The sequence below is a fragment of the Haliaeetus albicilla genome, chromosome 26 (genome assembly GCF_947461875.1).
Source record: "Haliaeetus albicilla chromosome 26, bHalAlb1.1, whole genome shotgun sequence".
Taxonomy (NCBI): domain Eukaryota; kingdom Metazoa; phylum Chordata; class Aves; order Accipitriformes; family Accipitridae; genus Haliaeetus; species Haliaeetus albicilla.
This window is the reverse complement of record NC_091508.1, coordinates 3,576,687-3,594,899: the sequence shown is the minus strand read 5'-3', so window position 1 is coordinate 3,594,899 and position 18,213 is coordinate 3,576,687. Positions and strand designations below refer to the sequence as shown.

Sequence of the window (18,213 nt, the reverse complement as noted above, 5' to 3'; positions counted from 1 at the left end):
AGGCAATCTGGTTCGTAAATAAATCTGAGTTTTCCGGGGACACTTCTCTCCTTCCCTGTGCTCCCTGTTGGGTGGATTAAGAGTTAAGGAGACTGTTCAGGTGGTCATTTTTCACCTTGTAAACTGAGTTAGAAGTAGGCAAGGTCCAGCTGGTGAGGGATCTTAAAGGGTGTGCGAGACCTCAGTTGCATTTTGTACATTAAGATGCTACAAAATAGAGGGGAAATTTGACCAGCTGCTGTACCCCGAGCATTTGACCCAGACACCAGGGTCCCCCGCTGCACAGGGACATCCAGCGTGCCTCACCGTGGTTTGTGTCAGTGGCACCTGCAGAGCTGCTCTCTGCTCCTCGAGGGCTTGTCACCCTGCAGAGCACAAGCACCCCCGAGCTGCTCTCGGGGCCCCCTCCGCCTTGCCACGTGCAGGTGTCGGGGGGGACAGGAGGGCAGCGCCAACGGGAGCCACGCTTTGGTGAAGATGGGCTGTCGAGTTAGCAGTACAGCAGGTACCAGTATCCGCTCTTGAAAAGGCTTTGTTCTCAGCTGGGGCACAGCAGACCGTATTGCACCACTGCCTCCTCCCCAAAATACAGTGTTTTGGAGCCCATCCCTTTATCGTAGATCAACAACAGAGCTAATATTCATATCGAGGAAGTGAGATAATATCAGAGCCCAAGGTGGGCTCTGAAATGGGTGCATGAGACATGCACAAGTTTGGGGGGAGAGGGAAAGGGGGGCTGCGGTAGGAGCTCTTTATCTGAGAGGAAATTGCACTATTCAAGGGGGAGAGAGCGTGTGTGTGTATGCCTATATGTGCGTGCATGCACATTTGTGTAAATAACACTTGCCGGGAGCATGACAGAGCCCCTGGAGCAGGACAGGCTTGCTGCCAGCTCCTGCCAGCACCTGGAGTCGGGTTGGCACGTTGCACAGGCTGATCTGTGTGTACCCATGCTGGGGTCGGTCCAGCCCTTATGGGGAGCTGGTCACTGCCACCTCCCCTGGGCTGGTGGCCTGAGAGGATGAGAACAAGTCCCCAGGAAACCCAGGGATCACGGCAGAAGCAGCCAAAGAAGCGCCAGAGCTCGCAGAGCCACGGGGTGCAGTCCCCAGGGCATGGGTACCCTTGGTATCTGGTGTGCGTGGCCTCTGCAGGCTGCAGCTGGGCTCCTCAAGGGAGGAAACATCCCCTTGCTCTGCGGCGAAGATGCGGGGCCCTGGGGAGCAGAGGGATTTGGTTAGATGCACGCAGTGCAGCGGTGCTAAGATCCAGTGCCTCTTATCATACCTTAGTGTTTTTCCCAAAGAGCTTCTATTGATCCCCAAACAAATCCCTCAGTGCTTTTTCCAGAAATTAATCTTAAAGGCATTTGAGAGGCAAGGTCCACTCTCATCTTCTGATTAGATGCAGTGGGAATTCCCAGGTTTAAAACATAAACAAACAAACCTGGGTTGAATTTATACCTTTATTATCTGCAGTTGCTTCCCTCCCTTTGAAAAACCTGAACCCTGTTATTTGTTCTTGCCAAGCCGAGCTTGGCCTGGGGCTACTGACAGTCTGGGCTGGGCTCTTCCCCCTCTGAGGGTGACAAGAGTGGGGGGTCGGCTGGTGCCCAGGCAGCACCAAGGTGCATTTGGGCAGTGGGGAAAGATGCTCGATGGCAGCTGATGTGAGCCCAGACCTTGTGCAGCCTCTCAGCCCTCCGGCGAGAGGACTGCCTTCCAAGAAGCAGGGGGGGAGTGTGGGGGGCCAGGCCGTGCAAGCCAGCTCTTCCAGCTTGTCTGGGACCTCTCTGCGGGTTATGTGGGAGGGTAGTCGGACCCCTGGGGAGGGGGGTTCTGCTGGGTCTGAGCCTAGCTCCCTGCGTGGTGGTGGGGCATGGTAGCGAAGTTACTCCCTTCACCAGCTGTTGTGAGCAGCAGAAAGGGTGTCTCCAGGGAGAGCGTATCTCTTTCCTGCTCCATCAATCTCCCAGCGCACCTCTGGCATCACAGCGGCAGGCTCTGGAGGGCTCAGCTGTGGGCTGGAGATGGCTCCCTGCTCCTTCCCCCTCCCCCAGCTTTTGTATAGCACCCAGATTTATTTTTACATAGGAAGGAGCTATGCAAATAAGTCCTGGGCCTGGGGTGCTGCACAAACAGTGAAAGGAGGACCCAGGGCTGCGTCGTCCTTTCCCAAGTCCCTTTGATGGCACCAAGTACCTTTTCCTTAGTACTGATGGAGAAGTTGGGCTTTGCAGCGGACAACAGCAAACGCCCTTTGCTCTGTGTGCCGGAGGGATGGCGGGCTTTAGGGGATGCTGTGTGATGAGAGGAGGCAGCAAAAACGTAGGAATGTTGCAAGGCGGCCACGGTGCAAGTCCTACAAGTATGGGGAGGGGAGCACCAGCAAATGTCTCTGGGAAGGCAGTGGGGCCACAGCCCCATCCAGCACGGCTGGAGCCTGGGCACCTCCCCGGGCTGCCAGCCAGCACCAGTGCGGCAGCTCCATCCTTCTCTGCTGCAGAGGTGGATGGCTCCTGGCAGCAGATGGGACTTCGGCTCCCACCGTAAATGCTGGGTGGGTTTTTTTCCCCTCACCCTGGCACAGGTTCGCTGGAGTCCGCAGGGATGGAGAGACTGATCTCAGTCCCACCGGGGTGAACCCTCCCTGCTCTCGCCCCATCTCCGTGGGGTGTGGGGGTTTCTCTGCGTGCTTCCCGCTCGGATGGGTGGTCCTGGCACCTCTGCTCGTGCTGTGCCACGCCGTGCCCTGGCCAGCGCGGGCACAGGCGGGCTGCAGTGTGCCGTGCCTTTTTAGGAAGGGTGGTGGGGAGGTGGTGGGGAGGGGGTGGGGAGGGAAACATGCCTGCCTCGTTATTTAGTGTCCCACACACGGAGCCTGCCTGGCCCTCGGGAAACCTCCATCCACTCCGCGGCTGGGATCTGCAGCGAAAGCAAACAATGGGATCCCCAGAGACAACAATGCCCCATTGTCCTTTGAAGCCATAACAATGAAACAATAGACCACAGTCTGCTCCCTTTATTCCCAGGCACGCCCCCCCGCAGCCCTGTCCTGCGGCCCCGGGGCCGTCTGCGTTCAGGGGGCTCACACCATCCCCGAGGACCCGCTGCTTGCTGTCCCCCCAGCCCTCTCGCACGGCTCCCATCCCTCGCTCGTGGGGTGAGTCTCGGGGGTCCCTGTGGTCTCCCCGTCCATGCGGGTTGTGCCTGAGAGGAGGAGGTGGTTTCTAGCAGGCTTTGATCCTCGGGGTTTCATCAGCGGGAGGGATGGAAAAGTCCCGTTAGGTCATGCGGTCCGTGCCCCGGAGAACAGCGGGGCTTTGTTGTCTCCGGGGATGGCCACTTGTCAGCTCTTGCCGTCACGGCACTCCCTGAAGGTTTCCTGGTGTATCCTCCTTCTCGTGGGTTTAGAAACAGCCCCAGTGGCTGTGCCCACCCTGATCGCTGCAGACACCCCCCAATGCTCTGTGGGAGGGTGGGCCTGGAGAGGAGGCAGGAGGGGATAGAGGCAGCAGAAAGGGATGGGGTGCGAGGGGACCCCACCATTCTGCAGGAACTGGGGCACTTTGGGGACCTTTGAGCTGCTTCCTGGATGCCTCTGCTCTCTTCTCCCTGTCTCCTGGCCACATCCAGCCATCCCCAAGGATCGAGCCCTCAGATGTTTTCTGCTTCCCTGTGGTCCCCAGAAGCTGCCAGGGGCTGTCTTGGAGCAGAGGGGTGAATACCCTCCCTGCTTTGCCAGATGGGCTGCAGCAGCCCTGGGCACTGGTGTCTGGCAGTGGGGTGGGGGTGGCTGCCCACCCTGCAGCCTCCAGGGTTCCTCTCGGAGGGCACCCGTCACTGTGCAGCATGGGGGAGACGCTGGGGGGGGTCAGGGCAGTGGGAACGTTGCTGCAAGGCAGCCTTGGTGTTTCCTGACATTGAATGCTCTCCTTGTCCCTTCACTGGCTCCCAAAAGAAAGGCACAGGGGAGAGCCAAGGTTGTCGTTAACTGGGGACCGCCAGGGCCAGGGCTGTCTGGCCGGGTTTGGACCCGGTGTGGATCAGGGCTCAGATCCCCATCCTGGCTCTGGCAGTCAGAGCAGGCAGTGCACTGCGCCTCTCTGTGCCTCTCCTTCCCCGGCTGCGCTGGACCTGGGTACCTCTCCATGCCTCCGCTTCCCAGCTAGGCATGTGGCTGTGGCACATGGTCACCATCGTGTCTGTGTCAGCATCCTCGGCTCATCTGCTGAGAGCAGGGCAGCGGTGAGTTGGGGTCCCATTTATCCTTTTCCTGGTGCTTATTTGTCACTGACAGAGAGGGGAACCCAGTGCCGGGCTCGGGGACACGGTGACCCCGCCGTCCCCAAAGGCCATTGCCAGCCTTCTCCTGCATTCCGGCTCCTTCGGAGGTGTGGGAGCTCCTGGAGGCCCCCACTCCTCCCGGTTACCTATGGGCAGACAAACCCACCTGAATAGGTAATGAATGGAGGAGAGAAAAGAGCCCGGAGTACATTGTGTTTCCAACAGGCCGGGAACAATTGCTAAATACAAATCACACAGAGAAAAGGGAGAGAGAGAGAGACAAAAGAAAGAACCCCAGCACAAAGGAGAGGAATGAAATGGTAAGTAAAGTCAAACAAAAAGGAGCCGGGCTGAGACAAAAGAAGGGAACAATATCCCCGAGGCAATAGGCTCCTGAACAATGGGGACAGTGACAGCGGCACAAAGGCACACTGTTTGCAAGTAGACGTTATCTCACACAGCCACTGGCAGGCCTGGCCCTGGCGCTTCTATTTTCAGGGATGCTTTTGTGCTGCACTGAACAATATTCCTTGCATGGCTGCAGATAGAGAGATGAGGGGGGTTTGGTTCTTTTTGCCTTCCTGGTGCCAGCTCTGTAATAAAAACAGGTTTAGCCCTTCGGAGAGCAGGGCAGAGCAAGAGGGTGGGTGGGCAGAGCTGGCTGAGCCGACCCACCGATGCCAGGAACGATGCGGCTTCGGTGATGGATGAGCATCAGTCGATGCTGGCTCCTGCAAGGGCCAGGCTGGGCCCCCAGCACCGCTGGGCAGTCGTGGCAGGGCTGGCACTGCGGAAGGAGCTGGAGCCGATGGCTCTGGGGTGGCATGTTTTATGACTCACGTCCAGGGCTTATCAGCCCTGAGCTTTGCATTCGGCCAGCTGCACTGAAACCAGAACTGGGCAGACCAGAAAGATGGCTTTTCCCAGCTGCATTCGTTTCAAACACTTAAGTTTTTAACCTCTGAATTGTGCAGGCAGGGATAGAGGTGCCAGCTGGGCTGAGAACCCCCCCAGGTGCTGGCAGAGCTGCCCGGCTACTGCTGGGCATGGCTCCCTGGCATCCCTGTGCACCCATCCCCTGCTCCATGGCCATGGGCCAGTCACCCAGCCCCGGTGAGCTGAGGCAACGGCATGGTTTGGAGGGGTTAATCTGCAGGTCACAGTTCTACCATGCTCGGACACTGGTTTTACCCTGCTTGGTCTGCCAGAGCAGAGTCTGTCTGCCCTGAGTGAGGATGTCCCCAACCGATCTAGCCTCTTCCTGCCAACCACCAAGCTCAGGTTTTTGCACAACCTGGGGCCACAGGAAAAGGTGGGCCGGTGACTCCCCTTTTTTCTTGTTATGCAGGGGCTGTGCAGGCACTGCTATGGCCAACGAGGCTTGGGCAGGACAGGGTTCTGCTCTGTGCCCTCTTTGTCTTGCCTTCTGCTTGTACAGGTTGCTGGACCATTGCTGTCCCCAGCATCCCGCATCCTCGGCTGGTGTAAAACAGCAGTAGCCCTTGGGATGTGCCATGGGAGCTGGTGCGTGGCTGCTCTCATCAGACAGGCTTTCCCAGCCCACGATGGAGAGCTCGCTTGCTGTGCCTGCGATGGTTCCTGGGTTTTAGTGGAGCTGGTACAGGTTTCATCCAGCTCTTGCCCAGAAAACTCTCCTTTGGGGCCTTCCCGGTGGTCTCCCGGTGTCTGGTCCCGCCTGGTAATGGGCTGGCTGCGTTTTAAGCCCGGGGTCACGCTAATGTGGTTATGCACCAGTGCATTTACCAACAGCGTGGGGTTGTTATTGCAGGGCATGTTATCAAAGTACCCTGTCTGCAGCACCCAGATGCTTTCTGATCCAGCTAGATCTGTCCTTTTGGGCAGGGAGTGATGTTCCCGCAAGGCACCCGTCCTTTCCTGGAGCTCCCAGCACACTCGTGCCATTTTCTCCTCTGGTTCCACATTCAGAAAGCTATCCCTCCTATGCTGCCCCACCATGAGCTGCCACAAACCGTGGGGACGTCAGCCAGTTACTGTAAGTGACTTGGGTGAGGAGAAATCAGGGTGTTGCGAAGACAGAGTCAAAGACGCCCCGTATCGGTGCCGATCTCCTGAGACACCCAGTTTTAGCAGATGGCTTTAGCTCTAACTTGAAAAGCTGCATTTTCTGATATTGATCACGTTATCTGAGGGTACATCCTGTTGCTAAGTTTGGCTGCTTCCTCCGTTCAACAGCTGTTGTGCAGCTACAGCTGCTTTAAACCTGTGCGGTGGGGATGGCATGTGTCGGGGAGGGGTGGTTTGGTGCTCGTAAAAATGGATCCTGGGTTTCGTTTGACCGTGGTGAGCGAGAGCGATGTGATGTCTCAGAGGTGCCGTGGTGAGCAGGGTTGCATCCTGCCCTTTCCTGCCCGGCTAGTGAATCATGGCACAAACAGATGCTGAGGACATGGTGCTGCAGGGGAAATATTTGGGGCACTAAATCAAAGCAAAGTGGCAGCATCTTACATTGAAGTTGTTCTCAGGAAAACGGTTCCCTAATCCTGACTGCCTGGTATCTGATTTTGTGGTTGTGTTTGTACATGTGCTCTGACCTGTGTCTCGAGGTGCAAAGCGAATGCAGGAACAGTCGTTCTCCCCAGCTTAGAGCCCTTGTACCCTCTGTGGCTTGCCAGAGAAGCAGCCCCATGGTCTGTGTCCTGCCCTACCCATCGCAGGAGCTTGGCCAGGCCAAACCCTCTGCAAGTCCCTATTTCCAAAGGGCGCGTTTGCCCCGCTGAGCGATGGGCGCCAGCAAAAATCACCAGCCCGGGGGGCTTTTAACCCGCTCCATCCTCCCCAGGGCAGCAGCTCTACCCTCACACCCGCACCCCTCGTGCTGGCGCTGGGTCACCAGCTCCCCTGAGCTCTGCCGTGCTGGGGAGTGACCAATCTCTGCATTTAAAATCCCCAGAGACGGGATGATGCTCTTTGGTCTTCTTGGGAGAGGCGAGTGCAGCAGCCGGCTCCTTGCTCTGGGCAGCCCTTTCTGACCATCACCCAGCCCTCGGGGCTGGGGCCGGGATGTGTTGCCTCTGTTCATCCTCTGCCTGCCTGTCTGTGTTAGGAATTTCTCTCTTCTCCCCAGCCTGGTGGGCGAAAACAAGTCTGGCTCTTTCTGATATAATTTTGCAAAGTTGGAGCTCTTTGCTGCAATTAGCTGGTATTTAAACCCTCGCTAACCCTTAACATCCTAATGACAATAATAATGATGCTCCACACGTCCTGCAGTGCCACGCATCTAAAGATTACACTCGCTAATTAATTAAGCCCCGACCCCCCCCCCCCCTTCTCTCACTGAGAAGAAGAAATCGCTAAGAGTCTCTTAAGAAAAAGGACATAAAGGCAGGGAAATCCAGGCACCAAAACAAGACAAATGGGGATTTGAAGACAATCCGGGCCGGGCCCATGTGACCCGAGGAGTGGACCAGGCAGGAGAAAGGATAAAAATGCCAAGCACAGAGCGGCTAGAGAAAACAACCGCCAGCTTAAAAACCCGGGGAAAGAAAAGCACCAAGATGAAGGGAGTGACAAAGCATCAAAGGGAAGAGAAACCAAAGGCGTCGGAACAAAGGACAAGCTGGAACAAAGGACCAAAGAGGGGAGAACAAAAGCACTAAATAGAAAACAAAGGCAGGGGACAAGAAAAGCCCCTCTGTCGGGGCTGAGCTGGAGGGTCCCGGCCCGGGTGGCGGTGCTGCGGGTCCCCACTGGAGCCGGGTTGGCGGAGGGTGCCGGAGCCTGGGAGCAAAGGCCCTGGGGAGCCCAGTTTCGCCTTTGAATCGGAGGCGATGGACTCGCCCCCCCCAGTGCCGTGCCGTGCTGTCTTGGGTGGTGCGTGGAGGTCGGCCGCAGCCTGGGGATGCGGCTTTGCTCCCGCACTGCCCTCCGGCCTCGGCCCCCTCTGGTCCCGCTGTGTGGTCCGGCCATTCCCTCCCTCCCCACGCGTCTCTTCGGCTCAGCCTGCTCAGCATCACCCTTCTGCGCTTCCCTCCCCACGCTCCCCCACCGCAGATGCCTCGACGCAGCCCCCTGCCCCGTCTGCCGCCCCAGCCCTGCGGCGTGGGGGCGGCTGGGGATGCTCTGGGGAAGCTGCCAGGCTGGCTGCGTCCTCCCCACCCCGTGGCTTTCCCTTAGGAGAGCAGCCATCGGCCAGTGCTGCGTGTGTGGCTTAGCCTGGTCCAGCCTGCTGGGCTGTGCTCCGGGGAGGATGATTCGCATTGGCCTGGATTAAAAACAACAGCAGCATTCAGGTTGGGAATAGAGAGTTACAGAGATGTGATGCCGCTTTGTTTCCTCTCCCCGTCGAATCCCTGTTTGGAGCTGAAAGTCTCCGGCAGGGTTGTTGGCACGCACGGGTCCGGCTGTGTTACGCGTGCCGCCTTGCGGGGGGATGCGGCGGGTACCCCCAGGGTCGGGCAGCTGGCGCGGGGCGAGGACAGTGGCGGTGGATGGGAGCCCCGCCGGAGCTGGGGTGCTGGCAGCTGCAGTTGCAGCAGGCGCTCGGCTCTGCCTGGGGTGCTTTGGCTGCTCGTAGCTGCGATAGTTTTGGAAGCAGCGGGTGATTTCAGTGTCTTTTGGAGGTGCCAATCTGGCACCAATCTCTCAGACAGCCGGAGAGCCAGGGGCTTTCTGAAAATCCCCCTTCCAGACCCAAAATGTGGCTCTGGTCCCGGGTCTGTTCTCTATCACCTGCCCTGGCCACACACCTTCCCTGTGAGCCAGGTGGTGGCATCTCCTCCGTGTCCTGCCTGCAGGCAATGCTGGCCAAAGCTACGCTCTTCCACCAGCACATCGCCCTCAGCAGAGGCTGGTGGCTGGGCGGGGAGGCGGCCGGAGCAGTGGGATGCAGGATTTTAGCACGGTGTCCAAACACTTGCAGCCGCAGCATTGAGTGCTGTGTCTGCTACAGGGAGCGTTTTGGTAATTTCTAAATGTTCTGCCCAGGTATTTCTGCTCATGCACCAGCTTGAGTTCACCTGCGATTTCAGCCCATGCTACCCCAGCTCTGCTTTCCTACAGAATCATTATCTGCTCAATTTTACTTTGCTTTTTGGACAATCTCTCTTTGAGCATTGGCTAAGAACTGAGCTGCTCCGAGCGCGCTCCCCACAGAGCAATCCTGGAACATCTTGGTTTTATTATGCCCAGATTAGAGCCTGTTACGCTGTGGGCGGACTTGCTCACACATCCCTGACTCCCTGCAGTAGCTGGGCACTGCCAGCGCCGGGGAGGAAGGCAGCACGGAGCTCCCAGCCACTGGAAACGCCTCTGAAGTGGCCAGGATAAATTGTGGTGTTTGGGTGGAAATAATTAGTAGGTTAATTCCTGGAGCTCACCCACCACCCTGCTAGGAGCCCACGAGGGCAGGCGCCAGGCGGGGAAGCAGGCAGAGAAGCTGCCAGCTCAGAGAGGGTTTGGGATGTGCTGCTTTCACAGCGATCGTCTCCCAGTGCACATGACCCAGCCGTTGTCCCACGCTGAGTCCCAAAACCAGGGGCGGTGGGCAGGCAGGGGCTGCAGGAGATCTGCCAGGGAGGCAGACGCAGGGAAAGGCAGCACCTGGGCGGCACAAAGTGGGTACAAGACTACCACGACAGGCTGCCTGTCTCCTGGGGATGCAGAGGGCTGGACGAGACAGGTCACTGTCGGAGCCCCGGCCCTTGGCGTGCCACGTCCCTCAGCCCTATGGACTATGAGAGCCGGATACAATGGAGTGAACTGAGGACAGCCCCAGAGCCGCCGCGGTTCCAGAGGGTTTGAGCTTCTCCTTTAGTATTGTCGTATCAGCTTGGGTTTAATGGGCTGCAGATGTCTGTCTGTCTGCCTGTGCTAGACCACAGTGCGTGCGCCTGGTACGGCTCCCCAGGAGTCGGTTCTCACCGAGTGACGAGTGAGGTGGCTGGGGACACGGTGCTGGCCTCACCAGGGCATGTCCAGCCTTGGAACCTTTTGGCTGAGGGCTTGTCACTGGGTCTGCTGGGTTGCAAGGGACCCTTTTGGGTCCCTGTGCTTGCTCACTAGTCCGGCACAGCTCCTCTTTTCTGAGAAAAGCAGCGTGGCTGCCTGCCGCCCCTTGGCTTGCAGATGGGGACACTGTGGGATTGCCCTCGTCCCGCATGCATTGGGTTATCACGGAATGCACAAGGCAGGTCTGGAGGCGGGAGCTGGGGAAGATTTGGACCCCATCATCTCCCCCATCCACAGATGGGCAAGGCTCCTGAGCTGCTCCTTGGCTTCTCTCCTTCCCCTGGCCCCGCTTGTGCTGCTGCTTTCCCGAAGCCTTGGGGCTGCTTCTTGGGGTGCTTCGCATCCCCAGGGCCAGTGCAAGGATAACACTGTGCTCGTTATTTTTGGCGAGATCGGTGGTGTTTGTGAAATGCCCAGAGGTACCCCCTCTCCCACTGCGTACTGTGAAGGAGGGCTCTGACGGGAGCAGGGAAGGGGAGCAGGAGAGGGGCCCGATGAGCCCAACCGCGCCAATACAGCGAGGAGCTGAGCTGGCACGTGGCTCGCTGGGGTGCTGCCACCACCGGGCACTGCCACCATGTCAGCTCAGGCATTGCCACCACGCCAGCCTGGGCCAGCTAAGCAACTTGCTGGCCAAACAGCCCCTGGGGGGGGGGTGCGTGGCAGCGACCTTGCGGGCAACGGTAGCACCTTCAGCTGCATCTTCCCTAGATTTTTCACAGGCAGCGCATGAGGCGGGGAGCCACGGTGGCAGCTGGCAGGACCCACGCAGCTTGCTCCCCGTTAGCAATTGCTTTGCAGCTTTCCCAGGCTGGTGAGGAGTAAAGCACATGCCCATTTCCAAACAATGGGTCCGCTTCCGCGCAGGAAGCAAGGTCGGATTTGTTCTCCCTGCTTTGCCCCCTCCGGCCAGTTATAAAGGGGCCAAGCCATTGTCTGAACCATTTCCATGACTCAGTCACCAGTATCCTGCGATCGGGAGGCCGGGATTCGCAGCCAGCACAAAGCAGGAGGCACGGCTCCTGCGGCCAGCGGCACTGCAGGCTCCGCAGCAGGGTGGGGGGCTTGGGAAAAGGAAGGCGAGCGCTGGCCGTGCCTTTCCCCTCCGTGCTCCTTGCGCTGGCGGCAGCGGGATCTTTGCCCCCACCAGTTTTTCTGGTCCCTCCACCCATTGTCCCGGCTTCCTTCTGCTGAGGGAAGCAGAAAGCCGGGAGAGGGATCGCAGTGTGGGAGCAGCCCTGGTTGCTTGCCCGGGTGCAGCCAGGTAGGGAGAGATGGAGCAGGAGCTGAGCGGGCCCTCTGCGACCCTGTCTGAAAGGATGGGGACTGTCTCTGTACCATCGTGTCCATCCTGACACCTCGTGCCCATGGTCCTGGGGTCGCCCTGCGCATCCTGGGGATGCCCCATGGGTCCTGGGGATGCTTCACAATGAGGTGGAGAGAAGGGGTTGTGGGTGGAGCTGATGTGGCTCAAAGGAGGACATGGGGAGGAGCAGAGCCAGGATGGGGACAGGACCCATGGGTGCGTGGGTGGTGACACCTGGGGATGGGCAGTTGGGCCTCCACCTCCTGGTGCCCATCTGGGAGGTGATGATGGACCCAGGCGACCGCGGTGTGGCTAGCACCTGGGGGGACCTGCCAGGCAGTGGGCAGGGAAGACCACCACGGCCACCACGGCCACTGGGGATGGGGAGGAAGGAAAGGAAAGTGAAAGTCTGTGGCTGCTGCTCCGGCCTGGCTGTTGCTATGACGACCCGAACAAAGCTCCCGCTCCCTCTTTTTTGGCTCAGTCGTGCTGTTCCTCGGCCCCTTTGTTAATTGTTTCCCTGTCCAGTTTGGGGGATGCGCCTCCCGCCTTCTCCTGTCCCTGGAGCGGCTCGGGGGGCCTCGCTGGGGCAGCCGCAGCCCCAGGAGCGCACGGAGGTCTCTGCGAGCTCGCCTGCGCGCTTGGCGCTCGCTTGGCCGCCGATAACCGTCTCCCTCACGTGACCTCTCGGGGTCTTCTCTCAAGCCGTGGGGATGAGAGCGTTGGCAGCTGGCAGCGCCGGCAGAGAGGGGCCGGTGGCTTCGGTGGGTGCATGAGGCTGCCTGCACTGCCCGTGCATGGGATGGCACTGGGGGCAGCCAGTCGTCCCCGTCCCCCCCCAGCTGGGGAGGGGGCTTCAGAGGGGCTGGAGGGGGCCTGGCTGGTGCAGGGGGAGCTGCCTTTGTATCCTTCCCTGCTGCGTGTTTGGTACTTGCTGCACAGGCCCAGGAACGCTGTGTCTTCTCTGGGCCTCAGTTTCTCCATCTGTGAAATGGGAACATGTATCACTGAGTGCCTTTACGTTTTGGGGTCTGTCAGTGCAGCCCGCTTGCTGCCTTTCATTTCCAAACGCTGTTGTGCTTTGTGTTTAATCCTGTGGGTGAAGATACCTGATGGGAAACTCCCAGATAACTTCTTGCCTGGCTCTGCCCAGCTCTGCTCATTCCTGTGTGGTGGGCGCAGAGCAAGGGGGGGACCGTGTGTTGGGGTGGATGTGGGTGTGGGTGCCTGAACCCCTCCAGAAACCCCATGTTCCTGATTAGTGTGTAGGGTCTACGGGAGCTGGGAGTCCCGGTAGCCCAAGCTCTTGTCTTCTGTTCCTGGGACTGGGTGAAAACAATGTTTGGAAAAAAGAAAATTCCCATGGAAGAAAATAACGGTGTGGGGGAGGAAATGGCTTCGAGTCAATGGGAATTTTCCCCGTTGGTAAAATGTAAACAGTTCTCCTTCAATGTTGACATAACATTTAAAGATTTCATTATACAAAAAAGACTGTTTGTCAACATTTGTTTGTCCAAACCAACCCCCTCGCTCTCCAGCTGGAGCACCATTTTGCTCTGAATGAAGCATTTTTTTCCTTCGGGAAGGCGGGTGATGGCATTCCCGGTGGAGCCGTTGATGGGATGCGGGGCGTGGGGTGCAGGATGAGGGGTACGGGGTGAGCTCCTCAGCGGCCAAGGGCAGCAAAGGCCCAACCAGAGCCCCGTTTCCCCGGGGAGAATACACCCGATACACCCGAGCTCCCAGCTGGGTTATCTGCTCAGCACAAGCATGTGTGTGTGTCCCCCAGCTCATGTGCGGGAATGCTGTCTGTCTGTCTGTCTGGAGGGCAGCTGGCTGCCCCTTGCCCCCCCTGCTCCGTGCCAGCGTTGTCTCCCAGACCCATGACGGTCTTGTGGCTGCGGGCTGGTTGCGGTGGTCTGGGTGAAGGAGCAAAAAATTGGGGGTGATGTGTGGAGGAGAGGCTGGAAGCCAGGCTTTGGGGTCTGTCACTTGGCGTGCCATGGTTTTGGGACTCCCTCCCCCCAGAGCTGTGGGCTGTGCTTTCTGCAAGCCAGGCATTGTTCCAGTCCCTCGCCGGGAGTGGGTAGGACCGATCCCTGCACGGACAGACGGGGGTCCCGGGGTGCCTCCCAGGACTCCACCGAGTCGTGCCTTAATCTTTAGGGGTGTCTCAACCCCACCACAGGACTCCAGGGCAGAGGGTGAGAACAGTCCGGGGGCTCCGGGCGGTGTCACGCGTGGGTCCCCCGGCGGGGCAGGGGGTCCCGAGGGGAGGGGACGGGGCAGAGGGGCCGCCCCGGAGCCGGCTGCTGGCTGGCTGGACCGGTGTCCCTCCTCCTCCTCCTCCCTCCTCCTCCTCCCCTCCTCCTCCTCCTCCTCCTCCTCCTCCTCCTCGCTCCCTCTCTCCGCCCGGCGCCGGGGCAGCTCCCACCGGAGGCGCTGGGGACATGGAGCGGACCTGAGCCGGGCGCGGCGGCGGCGGAGCCCGCACCGGCACCGGCGACAGCACCGGGAGCGGCGGCACCGAGGACCGGGGCGCAGCGCTGCAGCGCGGCGGAGCCGTGAGTGCGGGCGGGGGCACGGGCGGGGGGCACGGCCCCGGGGGGGGCGGGGGGAGTAAGCACGGGCATTGCCCGGGGGGGGGGACAACGAAACGACCCCGGGGCGATGAGCATCCTCCCGGGGCGATGAGCATCCTGCCGGGTCGTGGTCACCGAGCCCGGTTGGGCTGAGAGGGTTGGGGGGGGGGGGGCGCCTGGTAGGACACCCCCCCCTCCCAAAGCCCGTTTGCTTAAATAGGAGAAGGAAAACGAGGAAGGGGGGGGTGCGGTGCAGGGCCCATCTCCCTGCACAGCCCCGTCCCCTCTGCAAAGTTAGGGGCTGCAAACTCTCCTCCGAGAGCCCCCCACCGCCCCACCCCGCGCCGGCAGCCGGGTCAGGGCGAGGAAGAGTCCGGCAGACAAGGGGTTAAGCCACGGGCACCCCCCCCGGGGGCACAGGACCGGCAGGCAAGGGGTTAATCCATGGACGACATTCCCCCCCACACCCCCGACCCTTGACCTGGCTACCAAGAGTTGTCCCACTGAAGCCCCCCTCCCCGGGACCCCCATCCCACCCACCCGGGAAGGTTTCTCACCCCTTCCCGCAGGTCACGGTGGGACCTGTCCCCTGTCCCGGGCACACAGCCCCGGCCCCCACCGGGTGCTCTGGCTCGGGGATACAGGGGGGACGACAGCGGGGTATAGGCTGGCAGCCCCCCCCTTACCCCAGACACGGCACTGGGGGTCACAGCACAGACACTGTGGATGGACAGATGGACATGCTGTGCTGGCACAGACAGACAGCGTGGCACAGACGGACACAGGGCCCCGGGTGCCACAACCAGCCCCCGGCACACACGTGTGTCCGCAGGGCTTGGGGCTGTCTGCGGGTGTTTGGGACTCTGCGGCGCTCAGGGGTTGGGGTCCCCATCCCTCGTCCCCCGCCGTGGGATGGATGGGACACTCCTGCCCCGTTCACGCAACTCCCACCGCCTTTGCGGTGGCGACGGGCGATTTCTGTCCGATGTGACAGCATCGCTCCAGCCAGCCCCGCGTCCCCGCGGCACCGCCGGGAAGCAAGCGCGGGGTCCAGGCAGGAAAACTTGCGTGGCACCCATGGACGTTTGTCTGTCCGAGAGGGGCTGGGGTTTTTCTAACAAACTGCAGTGACAGCATCGCGATAACACACGGCCAGAGAGAGAGAGAGAGTTTGGGACTGGGGTCAGCGCTAAACTCTGTCGCTTGCTGGGACCTAAGAGTGGATGAACCTTGTCACTGAGATTACGTCTTCCCCAGCAGCCATGGTGGGTCCTGCCTGTGCCTCCGAGTCCCATGTCCAACCCGTCCTGGGCAGATTTGGGTCTTTGGGGGCTGAAGCTGCTGCTCAGCGGAGCCCTCCCAGCAGCGGGGCTTGTGCCGTGGGGTCCCGCAGCCGTCTGGCAGCCCCACGGTGCTGTGCTGGGGTGGCTGGTGGGGCTGTGGGGGGATTGGGGGGATTTCACACCCCCTCCCCGGGTGCTGGTAAACCTGGGATCAGGGAGCCGCAAGGCAGGTGATGGAGCACAGCCCCTGCGTGGAGCTGGGTGCTCGCCCCCCCAGGGGGACCCCCACAGTTAAACACCAACAAAGTTAGTGGCAGAAGAGAGAAACCGAGAGATGCATCACCCAGGGAGCCATAAAGGAGAGGTTTTCGTGTGAAATGCGCAAATAAATACAAAGCTTTGCTTCTTTCCACCTCTGCCTAATGATTTCCAGTGTTTTATGCAGGGGTTTCGGTGCCAGTGAGGGATGCTGCCCAGGAAAAATTACAGACTGTGGCCGCATATTGTTCGAGTCTCGGTTACATCTTGTGAAGTACCTTCAGCATGGAAAACACTTGACTTCCAAAGCAAATCTGGAGTAATAGATTTTAGGAGTGAAAAAGGACCATTAGCTCAGCTAATGTGATTTTCTCCATAGCACAGACCAGATAATATCACTCAGTTACTCTCCTATTGAGCCAATAACTCGTGTTTGTAATTCATGCAATTTCCTTTTAGTTCAATTTAATTTTGTACAGAATCCATTCTGTTGACACTGATACAGTACTTTTTTTTTTTAAAGCCTGCGATTTCAGAGGCTTTGTGTTAAAAATAGCTGCTGTCCTTTGACAAACGTGGGCAGGCTAAAGACAGTTTTCTAAATCATTTGCGAGTGACACATTTTTACCAGCATCTCCCTTCGTGCTGTTTATTTGTTTCATCACGACTGGCAGAGCCGCTGCCGGGGCTGCCCTCCCGCGGGGCTGGGGGCTCGCCCTTGGCATATGATCTGGCATCTCACACAGGAGGCGAAATCCCTTTGGAGCAGAGTAATAGGTAGGAGCAGGGATCCCAAATTTTTAAAAATCCATTTTCCTCTCTGATGCAAAGCTCTTTGTGCCATTGGGCAGCTCACGTCCTCCGCCATGCCTGCGTTGCTTTTTTTACCCCTGCCAAATCAGAGCACCCAAACCATCCACCCCCCCGGAAAGTCCTTCTGACGAGCAAAGTTTGTTCCAGGCAGGGTGCAAGATGTCCTGGGGGGAATAGCTGGACTTTTTGTCTCCCTGCCGAAATGTCCATTTTCCGTGGGGCTGCCGGGGGAGCTGTGCCCTGGCACGCTGGGACGTAGGGGAGATGGAGCAGATCGTAAATTTGTTATGTGCTGGAGGGGTTTTAATTTCGTTCATGGGATGCAGAGGAAGGGTTTCTCTCTCTGTGAAGGGAACACAGAGGCACAGTAAATCTAGTCTCTCCGTGGGTTTATTTTTACATTTGTTACTTACTGGTGGGTTCCCCAGGGCGCTTGCCCGAGCCTGCCGCTCTCCCTGCCTGTCACCTTCCTGGAACTGAGACTCACCGGGGCCGAGCAGCCATTACGCACCCTGCGAGCAGGTCGGGGGACGGGGGCGAAGGGTGGCTCTGGGACCCGACAGCAGCGTCCTTTGCGCTCCCCAGGTGAGTGTTCGGGAGGAGATGGCAGGGGGCTGCGTGCCTGCTGCTCCGGGGCTTGCAGAGTGCCAGAGACAGGCTGGGACGCGGGTCCGAGCTGTGTCCCATGGACGGAGCACCCTCGGGGCCGCAGTGGGCTGGTGCTGCAGGTATTGGGAGTTTGCTGGTGAGCGGGTGGGGTGGCGGAGCGAATCCCTGTGGGATACGGTGGGCTGCTTTGCTCGCTGCAGGGAAAACTGGGTCACCTCTGCTGTCCCCAACCCTCCCGCATGCTCGGTGCAGCCGTGGCTGCTCGGGGATCCCGCCCATTCTCCGGCGTGCGACAAAACCAGACAAACTTTGAAGGATTTTGAGGTGGTGCTGGCGGCTGTGCTTTTGGGGGTCCCTCACTGCAGACCCAGTGGATTGAGGGGCAGGTCGGGGACCCTGGGGGCCGGCAGAGCAGCGGGACAGCTTGTAAGCCCACGGCCTGCGGCTCCTTGCTGTCCCGCACGAGCCGGCACGGAGCGCGGTGAGCCCCGCTTTGTCTGCCCGCCGCGAAGCCGCGTTCCTGCTTGCTCCAGCTTTATCCCATTGTAAACATTTACCGTGGTTTTGTGTCAGGCCGGCTTTGTGCGTGCACGTGTAATTGCAGAAATCAGAAAAGCTTTTATTACCAAAGCGACAACCTTTAACAGGCGGCTGCGACCGATTGTAGGGACGTGCTGTCAGTACAGCTCTGCCCCCGTTTTACACCCTGGAAGTTCCCAGCCACGCTAATAAAATGCGTACTGCTTATTTTCCTAAAGAAATAAATTTATTGAAAAAGAAAAAAATCCACTCATAGGCAGGGCAGTTGCTACCTACAGCCTGCGATGCCGTGGAGAAAGCCGGCTGGCCTCTTTTGTTCTCTCTTGCGGCCGTGCTGCTGAACGTAGCATCGCCACAAACTGCGAACTAGTAATGAAATATTTTCATTTTCCCTCAGCTAGAAAATACTGATGGGTCAAAGCTGCCTCTTTTTGTGTGTCTGACAGCAGCCTGGTCTGGCAGCGGGGCTGATGGAGGACTTGTGCTCAGCAGGAGGGAGAGCCCAAAAAGACTGGCAGCCTCGGGGTCGGGCGTTCCCCGGCTGGGGG

The 18,213-nt window shown here is 59.2% G+C and overlaps 1 protein-coding gene across 6 annotated transcripts in view; it reads left to right on the top strand.

The window, feature by feature from the left end:
* SOX13 (SRY-box transcription factor 13) overlaps positions 1-18,213 on the top strand; it is a 42,503-nt gene that overhangs the window by 3,065 nt on the left and 21,225 nt on the right. For 4 of the 6 annotated variants that reach the window (XM_069771760.1, XM_069771757.1, XM_069771759.1 and 1 more), the window contains exon 1: positions 13,978-14,144. The exons of the other annotated variants lie outside the window; for them this stretch is intronic. The gene's annotated coding sequence lies outside the window, so the exon portion shown is untranslated. Of the gene's footprint in view, positions 1-13,977; positions 14,145-18,213 lie in introns of those variants that run through there. 6 annotated transcript variants of the gene reach the window in all.